The following is a 10,227-nucleotide window of genomic DNA, read 5'->3' as shown; positions in this document are numbered from 1 at the left end:
CACCCTTTAGAAAACAGCACTTCCCAGTCTCTCTTCTCCCTGAACTGGTTTTTTCTTCCCAGCAAAGTTTTGCTCATTGTCCCCTGTGAGGCTTTTCCTCTTTAAAACTGTAACTGTCGCACTGCCATCCCAGCATTCCTTAATCCCCTCAGTACCCTTAATCCTCCCCCCATATACCACCATCTGACATACATTTTATTCAGGATTAAGCTCTTAAGGGCAGATACTTGTTTTGTTCTGTGCCCCCAGTGCCTAGATACAGATGTTCACTGCCCTACATACAGATGTCCAATAAATAACTGCTGAATGCATCTTTCAGGTCTCAGCTGGGCTATCTCTCCCTTTTCTCTTGGTTAAGTACTTATTGCTTCTCTGAACTTTCATAGCATTCTGCACTTACCCACACTAAAGAGCTGTTGATGACAATGCATTATAATTTTTCTCTCTACTTGCCTTCCTGCAAATCTATTTATTCAAAAAAGACAGGCGTTTCTCCTACTTGCCAGGGCCATCTGGAGCCTAGGTGTCTTGAGTAAGCTAGCCTTGGAGGGTGTGTGTCTGCAGCCTAGATCCTCTGGAGGGCAGACCAGGACTGGAAGGGGCTGTGGTCCCTGCAGGCCACCTCAGCCTTGCGCCTGGGAGGAGCGCAGGTCCACAGACTAGTGAGCCGTAGGTGGGGAGGCACTGCTGATGTTTCAACAGCTCTTTCTGCTCCTCACTCAGCTGGGTTGACCTTGGCCTAGGAATACCAGTCAATTACAGGACGCAGAGTTAAATGTGAATTTATACAAACGACGAGTAGTTTTTTAGTAAATGTATGTCCCCTGCAATATTTGGGATATTCTTATACTAAACCACTGTTGTTTACCTGAAATTCAACTTTAACCGGACGTCCTGCATTCCATTTGCTAAATCTGGCAACCCGACCTACCCTGCAAGTCCCTGCCTCTCTCGAGCTTCGTTTTCCCCATCTGTGGACTGGGAATATTTCTTGGGACTTGCCTCGGGGACCCCTCGGGCGCAGCAACCCCCACCCTCCAAGGGGTCGTCCCTCTGCTCCCAAGAGTCATGTGCAATCGCGCTGGTCTTGCTGAGGGAATATGAGCGAGCCCCTTCCTCCAAGAGCTCAGTTTCCTCATTTCAGCATTCGAGGACGTCAGGGGTAGAAACGATACTCTTCACTGCTTCCCAGAACCTCGATCTCGGGATTTCCAGCTGCCGGAGAGTCCCTCAGACCTCGCGGCGGCGGATTTCCGGTAGTGTGACGTCACTTCCGCGTCCAGTGGCTCCTGGGTTTCGAGTCACAAGCTCTCGCGCCCTCTGCCGGCCGGGAGGAGGCTAGGCCTTTACCAAACAGCGAAAAAGCGGAATCCCTTGGTTAAAAGACAGAGACGCAGCTCCCAGCCTCCACCAGTGGAAAACCGAACCTTCGCCGAGGGCGGGACTCCCACAGGAAGAGGGTCAGCCCACGACGCGAGTGGCGTGGGAAGGGGCGGCCTGGCCTCCGCCCGGCTAGAAAGGCCCAAAGTAACACCGGAAGTCGGCTCCTTGGCCAGCAGCTACTTCCGCCCCCACTTCACACAGCAGGACACTAAAACAGAAATGGAACTTCTGTCCTTCAGTGGCTTACCTGAGCTCCTCACTGGGATGGTCACCCGGGGCTGCTGACCCGAGACCACTGGTGGCATGTCTTCCATAAGATGCAGCTGACGACCAGCAGAGGGGACGAGGAGAGAAGGGCTGGGGTGATGATCGCTGGAGTCTGCAAGCCACCACGTCTGGCAAAGGGACAGAGGCGGCAGGGTAGGGGTAGAGGACTGCGTCCCTGGGGCAGGCTGTGCCCCTGTCCTCAGCAGCCATGACTCACACACATCAGGGTCCCAGTTCTGGAGGGGGCATGATGCAGGGCAAGCATAGCTTGGAGGCAAAGATTGAGCGACCTGGGCAAGTGGCCAATAGTCCCCTCCCCCCTCTATCCCCTCCCCAGTGTTTGGCACTTAGAGGGTGCTTAATACATAGGAAAGAAGTGACATTAGTAACATCAGGTGTTTCACAGGCCTTGTCTTATCCAACCTGGCAAGCTGTTCCTGCTGTTACCATTTATCAGATGGAGAAGCTGAAGTACAGAGGCTGGTTTGGCTGAGGTTAAAAAGCAAGGGGCAGAGACAGGACTTGAACCCAGGTCTGCATGCTGCCAGGCCTCGTGCTATCCACCTGCTTCCCAACAAGCATGTCCTGAACACCCACTGCGGGTCTGGCATGTGGCCCAGCCCAGTAAGACAACACCTGGCACATGATAGTCCCTCAGTAAGTTCTCGCTGTCATGAGGTATTACAATTAATTTGATACATTTGGTCCACACAGCCACTCTGCAAGAGAAAATATTATTCCTGTTTTTCAGATGAGAAGACTGAGGCTAATGCCTAAGATCATTTGGCTGATAAGTGCAAGGCCAAGATTCAAACCGTGGCTAACTCTCTTTTCCCCACATCAGCTAAGGTGCTTAGGTAGCAGAGAAATCCAATACTACTGCCTCGGTTTATTCAGCTGCAGAATGGGAAGGTGTCCTTGGTAAAGGAGTAAACAGAGGGACCTGTAAGGACTGTCCAATGGAAAGGAGGCCAGTCTTGTCTGGGCGTGGGGGGGGGGGGCAGAGAACAGAGCTTGGACCAGTGAGGACACAAGGGGACCCATGTAAAGGAAGAACTCCCAACCCTTATATTCCTGTCCAGTGTGGGCTGGGCTCCTGCCACCAGACGTTTACCCAGGGATATGGTGGGAGACTGCAAGAATCAAATTCTGAGGGTCCTCCTGCTGCTGGGAACAATGTGGGGGCTCTGGATCTTGTTCGGCAGAACCACCAACTTGTTGTGCCTGTCCTCTCCGAAGAAGGGGAGGGAGGCTGAGTACTCCAGCTCTGAAACAGCCCCCGTGCTCCTAGGAGAATTCACTGGCTCCTCACTTCTGCCCTCTTGTCCCTTTCTCCATCCTTCATCCCACCCCATGCATCAGACTCACCAGCCTCTCAGCCTTCTCTCTGGACTCCCTGCCTCCAGCTTTGCCCTGCCCCATACTAATATGACCATACCCCACTCCCCGCTTAAAACTTTTGTCATGGCTCCCTGTTGCTCTCAGATGGCCCTGCTTTTCTCTCCAGCATCAGCACTCTGCCCCTCTGCCTCACATTCTACCCTCAGCCACATGACCTCATCTCCAGCCTCCTTCCCTTGCACATGCTGTTCCCTCCTCCAGAAACACTTTGCCCAACTCTTACTCACCCTGCGGGTCTCAGATTCAGCGGTACCTCCTCCACTGGCCCCTCTTCTCTGCGTTTGTGTGACTTCCCTCTTGTCCTAACCTAGCCCACAGCACATGTGCCATGACTGCCTGGTTACTGTCAACTCCTTGATAGAGACCTGGGGTGTATCTGTCATTGCTTATGTGAGTAAGTGATTTGGTGGGTAAGTGATTCAATGAGAGTGGAGAGCACAGTGGGGCAGGCTTAGAGGAGCCCCCCCCCCAAAGGTAATGTCACCTTTCCTTCCTATGGGACTTGTCCAAAGTCAACACTTCTCTGGACTGAGCTGGGACAGGGTGGACTGAGGCTGAGCTGAACAAACAGCCTTCCCCACTTGACAGCCCTACCCCTCTCAGTTCTGGGCTCTTGAATGCAGCTCAAGGGCTGTTTCTGATTTGCCAGCTTCTGTCTGTGGAAACTAGCCAGTGCTGCTCTTCCATGAACTTGCTATGTGACCTGGAGGAATTCGCCTCCCTTCTCTGACCTCAGTTTCTTCACCTGTAGAAAAGGAATAATGATCCCTCCACACATCACAGCGTGGTATGGGGGTGGGTGGATAAGGAGTGTGGGTTTGGGAGTCACAGCCCTGGGTTCAAATGTGAGCTCAACCACTTAATTGGAAAATTGTCTTAACTCTCCAGACTTAGTATTCTCATCTGGAAAATGGGGATGAAGTGGTACCACCTCTCAGACCTTGTGAGGGTTAAATGAGATGACAGCTAATTATGTTAATAATGCCTCAAACAAGGCCGGATGCCGTTTAATTCAACAAATCATAAGGTGTGCGGGGACTTCGAGAGAAAAGACAGCATTTGAAAACATGGCTTCAAATTGGGCTATAGAATTCCAGAGCTGGGAAGGTGCCTTAGGAACCACGTGGTATTGAGACCCCCGGCACCCTCGAGTGGAGAAGGGTCTTGTCCAAGATGACACTTAAATCCACACTATTTGACTAGTAAATTCCTGGGGCAGAGACGGCTTAGACTGGGAAGCTGGGTATTTGCTTTTGGAGCCAGAAAAGTTTCAAGTGGCTCAGCCCCCTCCCTGCCACTCCTGGCTCCTACCTGCCCAGTTCCTTCCCCAGGGATCAGTATGAGGGCAAGCTGGCTGAAGAGCTGGCTGAAGTACCCCCCAACTGGAGTCATGGCCCTCTCCTGCCTCACAGGCGAGACCACCTAAGCTCCCCACACCTCTCCCATTCTGGGCCAGGGTTCTGGAAAGTGGCAGAAGGAAGGGGCAGGAGTCTACTTACTGCACCGGTGGGCAGCAGTGGAGAAGTTGCAGGGGGGCTGCGTGCCTCTCAGTGGGGTGTTGGGGCCTCAGCTCAAGGGGGTCAAGGCAGCAGGTGCTCAAGGCCTTCCCTGGGTGTGCTCTTTCTGAAAGGGAGGGGCAGAGCGAGGTCACAGCCTTGAGCAACAGGTTCCAGCCAACTGCTGCCGCAGGCTCTCCATTCAGAATGGGGGTCAGGACAGGCAGGCTGCTAAGGGGCCCTGAGGCCAAAGTACCTTATCATTCTAAATTGCTAAGAGGACATTTAACAACATGGGAAAAGGCTCACAAGGTGTTAGTGTCAAGACAACAAGGAGAACAAAAAGCTGGCATGGAACAATAGCAGTGTCCTGATTTTTGTAAATAAACAGACTCACATGGCAAAAAGGCTGTAAATCTTACCACCAAATTGCCAGCAGTGGTTCTCTGAACAGTGGCTAATGGGTAGTTTATATTTTGTGTCTTGACTATATTTTCCAAAATTTCTACAGTGAAGGAAATAAATTTACTTAGGAAATCAAATAAATTTACTTAGGAAATCAAAAGTTTAAATGAACAAGCATTTTTTAAAAAAATCCTCACCAGAGGCTGTTTTTATTGATTTTTAGAGAGAAAGGGAGAGGCAGAGAGAAAGAAACATCCATCATCTGCCTCCTGTATGTGTCCTGCCCAGGGATTGAACCCACAACCTTTTGGTGCATGGGATGATGCTCCAACCAACTGAACCACCTGGCCAGGGCTGAATGAACAAGCCTAAATCCCTACCAATGGAATTGTTGGCCAGAAGGCTTGTGCATTTAAACAGATCATAAACAGGAAGTTCTGTTTATGTTTGTGCAGAGCAGACATGCCCAGAAGGACTTCTGGGACCCGGATGAGGGACTCTCAGCTTGACAGTCTTACATTTATTTGAAATTTTAAAAAATAATGAGCATATGTTATAATTTTAAGAAGGCAACCATTCAGACAACTTTCCTAAGCTTTGCTGACTCCCTGGTTCTCCCTGTGCAGAATCTGGCTGGGGTGGTCAGTGGACTCACCCTGGGGCTCAGCATCCATCCCAGCATCTTTAGGGAAGAGCTGTCTCTGGTCTCTAAGACCCCCCACCCCCCAACTTGGAGATGGGTGGTTTCATAATGCCAGCGTTGACACCAGTCAGTAACCATTTTCTGAGGCTCTTTCTGCATCCAGCGGGCAGAGCCAGGGGCATGATCCCTGCCTCAAGAGGCTCGCGGTCTAGTGGCTGAATTCTGCTGAACCGGAACCCCTGAGACAGCTTTGCCTTGAGTAGGATGTGAAGTATGAGTATGATTTCGACAGAAGAAAAAGGAGAGCAAGGGCATTCTAGGAGGGGGTGGGAATGGCAGTGAGTATTACAAAAGCAGGGGTATTAAGGATCAAAATATGCTTAACACTCTTCATTTGGGATCTGAATATTCTAACACTAGAGGTCCAGTGCATGAATTCATGCATGGGTGGGGCCCCTCTGGGTGGCCTGTGGGGATCGGACTGAAAGCCCACAGTCCAACGCTGCCTACAGCTCCTACCTGCCACTCCGCTCATCCCGGCTCCGCTGCACCTGCCACGGGCTCAGACCCCATCAGTCCCAAGTGGGAGAGGCTCGCCAGCTGTGAGCCCTGTGTCTGGTGCCCTCTTGAGGGGAGTGGCCTGCAGGATCGGGCTGAAACTGGCTCTCCGACATTCTCGAGGGGTCCCAGATTGCGAGAGGGCACAGGCCAGGCCGAAGGACCCCACCGGTGCACGATTGGGCCGGGGAGGGACTGTGGGAGGGCTCCAAGGCATGTCTGGCCCATCTCGCTCAGTCCCGGTCAGCAGCAAGCTAACCTACTGTTTGCCCCCTGGTGGTCAGTGCACGTCAAAGAGCCTTAGCATATCATTAGCATATTATGCTTAGATTGGTTAAACAGTCGACTGGTCACCAGACAACCAGACACTTAGTATATTAGGCTTTTATTATACAGGATGATATGCAGTCTTTTTTTTTCTTTCTATCCTTTATTGGAGGGCCCCACATCTTCATGGGACCCCAGCCAAACCAGAAAGCAGATGGGTCTTCCATTCACAGCAGGAGGCCGAGAAGGGGAGGGGAATGACTCAAGATCCCACCACACCTCCCTGGAAACAGAAACCACCACAGCAGACAGACAAGGGCTGGGGAAGAGAACGTGCCTCACTCTAGGTTCTCTCCCCATTGTGCCCACTGGAAAAGAAAGTCAAACACTGGTTACACAGCACCCCAGCCCTGCCCCACCCATAGCAGCGTTGGTGGGACTCCCATCTGCAAGGGGCGGCCCCCAGGCAGCTTCCCCTGCTCTTCCTTCACTTTGGTTTGCTCCTGGCATCTTCGTGCCTTCTTCCTTCCTTCCTTCCTTCCTTCCTTCCTTCCTTCCTTCCTTCCTTCCTTCCTTCCTTCCGCCTCTGGCCCATCACCTGGTCATCTAGCACCTACTCGAACCTTCTCTCTCATCTCTAGGGCTTCCCTGCCCCAAGGCTTCTGGGGAAGCAGCGTCTCACGCATCCTCTCTCCTCCCAGCAAGGGGCCTACCAGGCCCCCTCTGCCAGGACATGGACTCATACAGCTGCCCCACTCTCCTTGAGGTCAGGGGCTGAGCGCTGCAGTCTCATTTGCGGGGGTGGGGGGCTAAGGGGGGTGGAGGGAGGAGTAGTGTATGGGGGGTAGCAGGGCCCTGGGGGCTGCTGGGGATAATAGTTGTGCTTTTTAGGCTGGAAGTGCTGAGGTTCAGGCTGTGCAGCACCCCCTCCCTGGGATCGGCACCCTCCATCCAGGGAGATATGCAGTCTTTTCTGTCTCCACAGGAAGCGCTTGGAAACAGAAAGGCTGTGTTGTGTTGCCATAGGCCTGTATTGGATGTTGGTGAGGGGGAGTAAGGGCTGAAGGCCATAGACCTGTGTTGGGTGTTGGTGAGGGGGAGTGAGGGCTGAAGGCTGGGCCAAGAGTAGGATTTGGATAGGCATGGTACCCAGGGCCACCGTCATTTCTAGTTGGGCCTGTGCCCACAGTAACAGCTGCTGTAGGGCTGCTGTGTGGAGTCAGAAGTCCCCTCTCCCTTCCTGTCCCCCCTGTAACCTTTCCCCAGCTGCTTGGTGTGGTGCCTGAAATCCCACCGCTCGTCACTCTTTGGGAGTGGTTCCTGTTATAAGTGTCCATAGGCCAGAAAGGGGGTGGCATCTCTAACCATAAGCCAGTTACCCTGAGGAACACAGGGGGGAAAGTTCTGAGGGAGGCATGGAAGGGAGGAGGAGGGCATTTCAGGAGTGCGACAGAGGAAGAGGGAGGGTGAAGGGGGACACTCCATGAGGCCGCCTCAAACTAGAACCTTAGAAATGGTGGTTGCCCCATAGCCCAGCATCAGCCATCCCTCTTGCTGAACCACTGAGGAGTGGACACCCATAAGGGAGCCATCCAGGGTTACTGGAGAGTCAGGACGGAGCTGGGGCCCACCCAGGCTGAGCAAGGATCGCCCGGGCCTGGACACAGCCCACGCCTGTGAGAGCACACGTCCAGCCAGTCTCTGCTTTTCCGGGGACCTCCTGGGTCTCTCACCCGCACCTCCTCCCAGTGCAGGCACAGCTGCTGGGCCCCACGTCCGTTCCTGTTCGTAATCTGGCAGTTTGGTCAGGGAGAGGCTTCAACGTGAGGTTGGCAGGGGGCGAGGAAGCAAGCCCGGGGAGTGAGGGGGCAAAGCCCCTTCTCTGGGAAAAAAGATTCCAACCCCCCAAGCCACCACGGCCCAGGGCTGACTCTGGTGCTGCAGCACTAGGATCCCCTTGGCCCTGGTTCCCTCTGCCCTCACTTACCTGCGACTCCCTGCGGCTCCGGCAGCTGCGCTGGTGGCTTTGTCCTTGGTGTGGCCCGTGCTGGCTCTGGACTCTGTTGCCAGTAAGGGAGGTACTGGGTGTGGGCAGGCACCAATGGGCTCTGTCCCCGAGGAGGGGCTGTTGGGGTCCAGGCCAATTCTCCCTTCTCCTTGGGCAGGAGATGGAGGAGGACACCCAACTCTTGGTGCCTGGGGCTGTGGGCCCCTGGCCACTCCCCTTCTCCTTCTGATCAGGCTCCAGGTTTTCAGGGGGTGGGAGGAGGCACCAGGATCCACAGGGGGAGGTTAAAGGTTGCGTGGAAGAGTGGAGGCTGTGAGTCGGGAGACCTGGTTGGGCCTGGCTTTGCCCTGCAGGCTGGTGTCTTCCCATTGGGTCTTGGTTTTCTTATCTGTGAAATGACAGAGTTGAGATCAGTGGTCTCTCAGCAGCCGTCCTGGAGTCTGTGATGCTGACCGGCATGCTCAGCTGGGCTGTCTCCACCCTGTAGAGAATTTCCGGACTCTGTGATCTGGAGCTGCAGTCCCCGATTCTGAGGGTACCCCCCACGCCCTGCTGACCTTCTTACATGGGGGTCCTTCTCCTCTGAGCACCTCCTTCCTCGGCCCTGCCCTGCCTGCTTCCAGCTGACCCTGTGCTCCTTTTCCTTGCCTGGGAGGGGCCCTCTCAGCTGGCCCTTCGCTCCCCCACCCTGTGTGCTGACTGGGAACCAGGAAGCCTGGGTTTTGGCCTTGGCTCTGCCTTGTGCTGTATGACCTTGAGCTAGAAACCAACCCTCTGTGGGCCTCAGAATTGGACTGGAAGGTCCATCAGGCTCCTCTGCATCCGGACTTGATCACATCCAGGCCCACAGTGTTGGGGAGTCATCAGGACCCAGCTTCGTGCCTCTAGTTCCAGCTCTTGAATGGCCCTCCCTTGTCAGACATCAGAACAGAAAGCCCTTAGGCCTTCATCTAATTCCTAGGGTGAGTGGGGAGCATTTTTCAACAGTAAGAAATAGAAGAAACTTGACATTTTGATAAGGCTTTTCTGTATCCAGGGTAAAAACCCCATAAAATTTCATCCAGGTAAAAGGAAACACAAAAATGAGCACATTTTGCTGTTTCTGCTCTGCTTTGCATAATTCCCTCTTCCATTCTGTGGTTCAGGATTTCCAGGGAACTAGGGGGAATCCTGGGTGTCTCCGTAAGAAGTAACCATGCCTTGGTGCACAATGATGATTCAGCACCTTGGCCAGCACCCATCCCCTCCACTTCCCCCCACTCCCCCCTCCAGCCCCCTGCATTTAAGCCTGTGACATGTCCTTTCAACTAACATCCTAGGGGCCGTGACCAGAGCTCGGACCCAGACAGGGGGGAATGCTGCCCAGCTGTGAGCAGTCAGCCTCCCAGGATGGCCTCTCTGGCAGGAGGGAAGGCGAGTCCCCAGAGCCCCAGGGCCGAGCTCTGTGCTGCCAAGAGACTTTATCTCTGTTGTTTTCTGTTCCTGCTGCCACCCCAGAGAGAAGGATCCGGAGTTAATGGCCTTGTTAGGTGCTGAGCGGGCCAAACCCTGAGACTAACATTAGACTTACAGAATCCTGAACCATCAGAGCCAGGACCTTGGCTATCAATTCACTAGATCCCTAGCCCCTCCCCCCAAAGAGATGGGGAAACAGGCCCAGGAGAGAAGGGACCCGCTAAGCTTCACATAGTGCCTTCACAAGTCCGCCCCTGACCTGGAAACACATGAGGCTTGGCTCCCAATTGAGGCTTAACTCACAACTGCACAATCCACAGTGGTGTGGAGCCTGGGCGAAGCTC

Source organism: Myotis lucifugus, unplaced genomic scaffold, assembly GCF_000147115.1.
Source record: "Myotis lucifugus unplaced genomic scaffold, Myoluc2.0 scaffold_131, whole genome shotgun sequence".
Lineage (NCBI taxonomy): Eukaryota > Metazoa > Chordata > Mammalia > Chiroptera > Vespertilionidae > Myotis > Myotis lucifugus.
The sequence above is the reverse complement of the archived record's forward strand: the minus strand, read 5'-3'. Positions refer to the sequence as shown.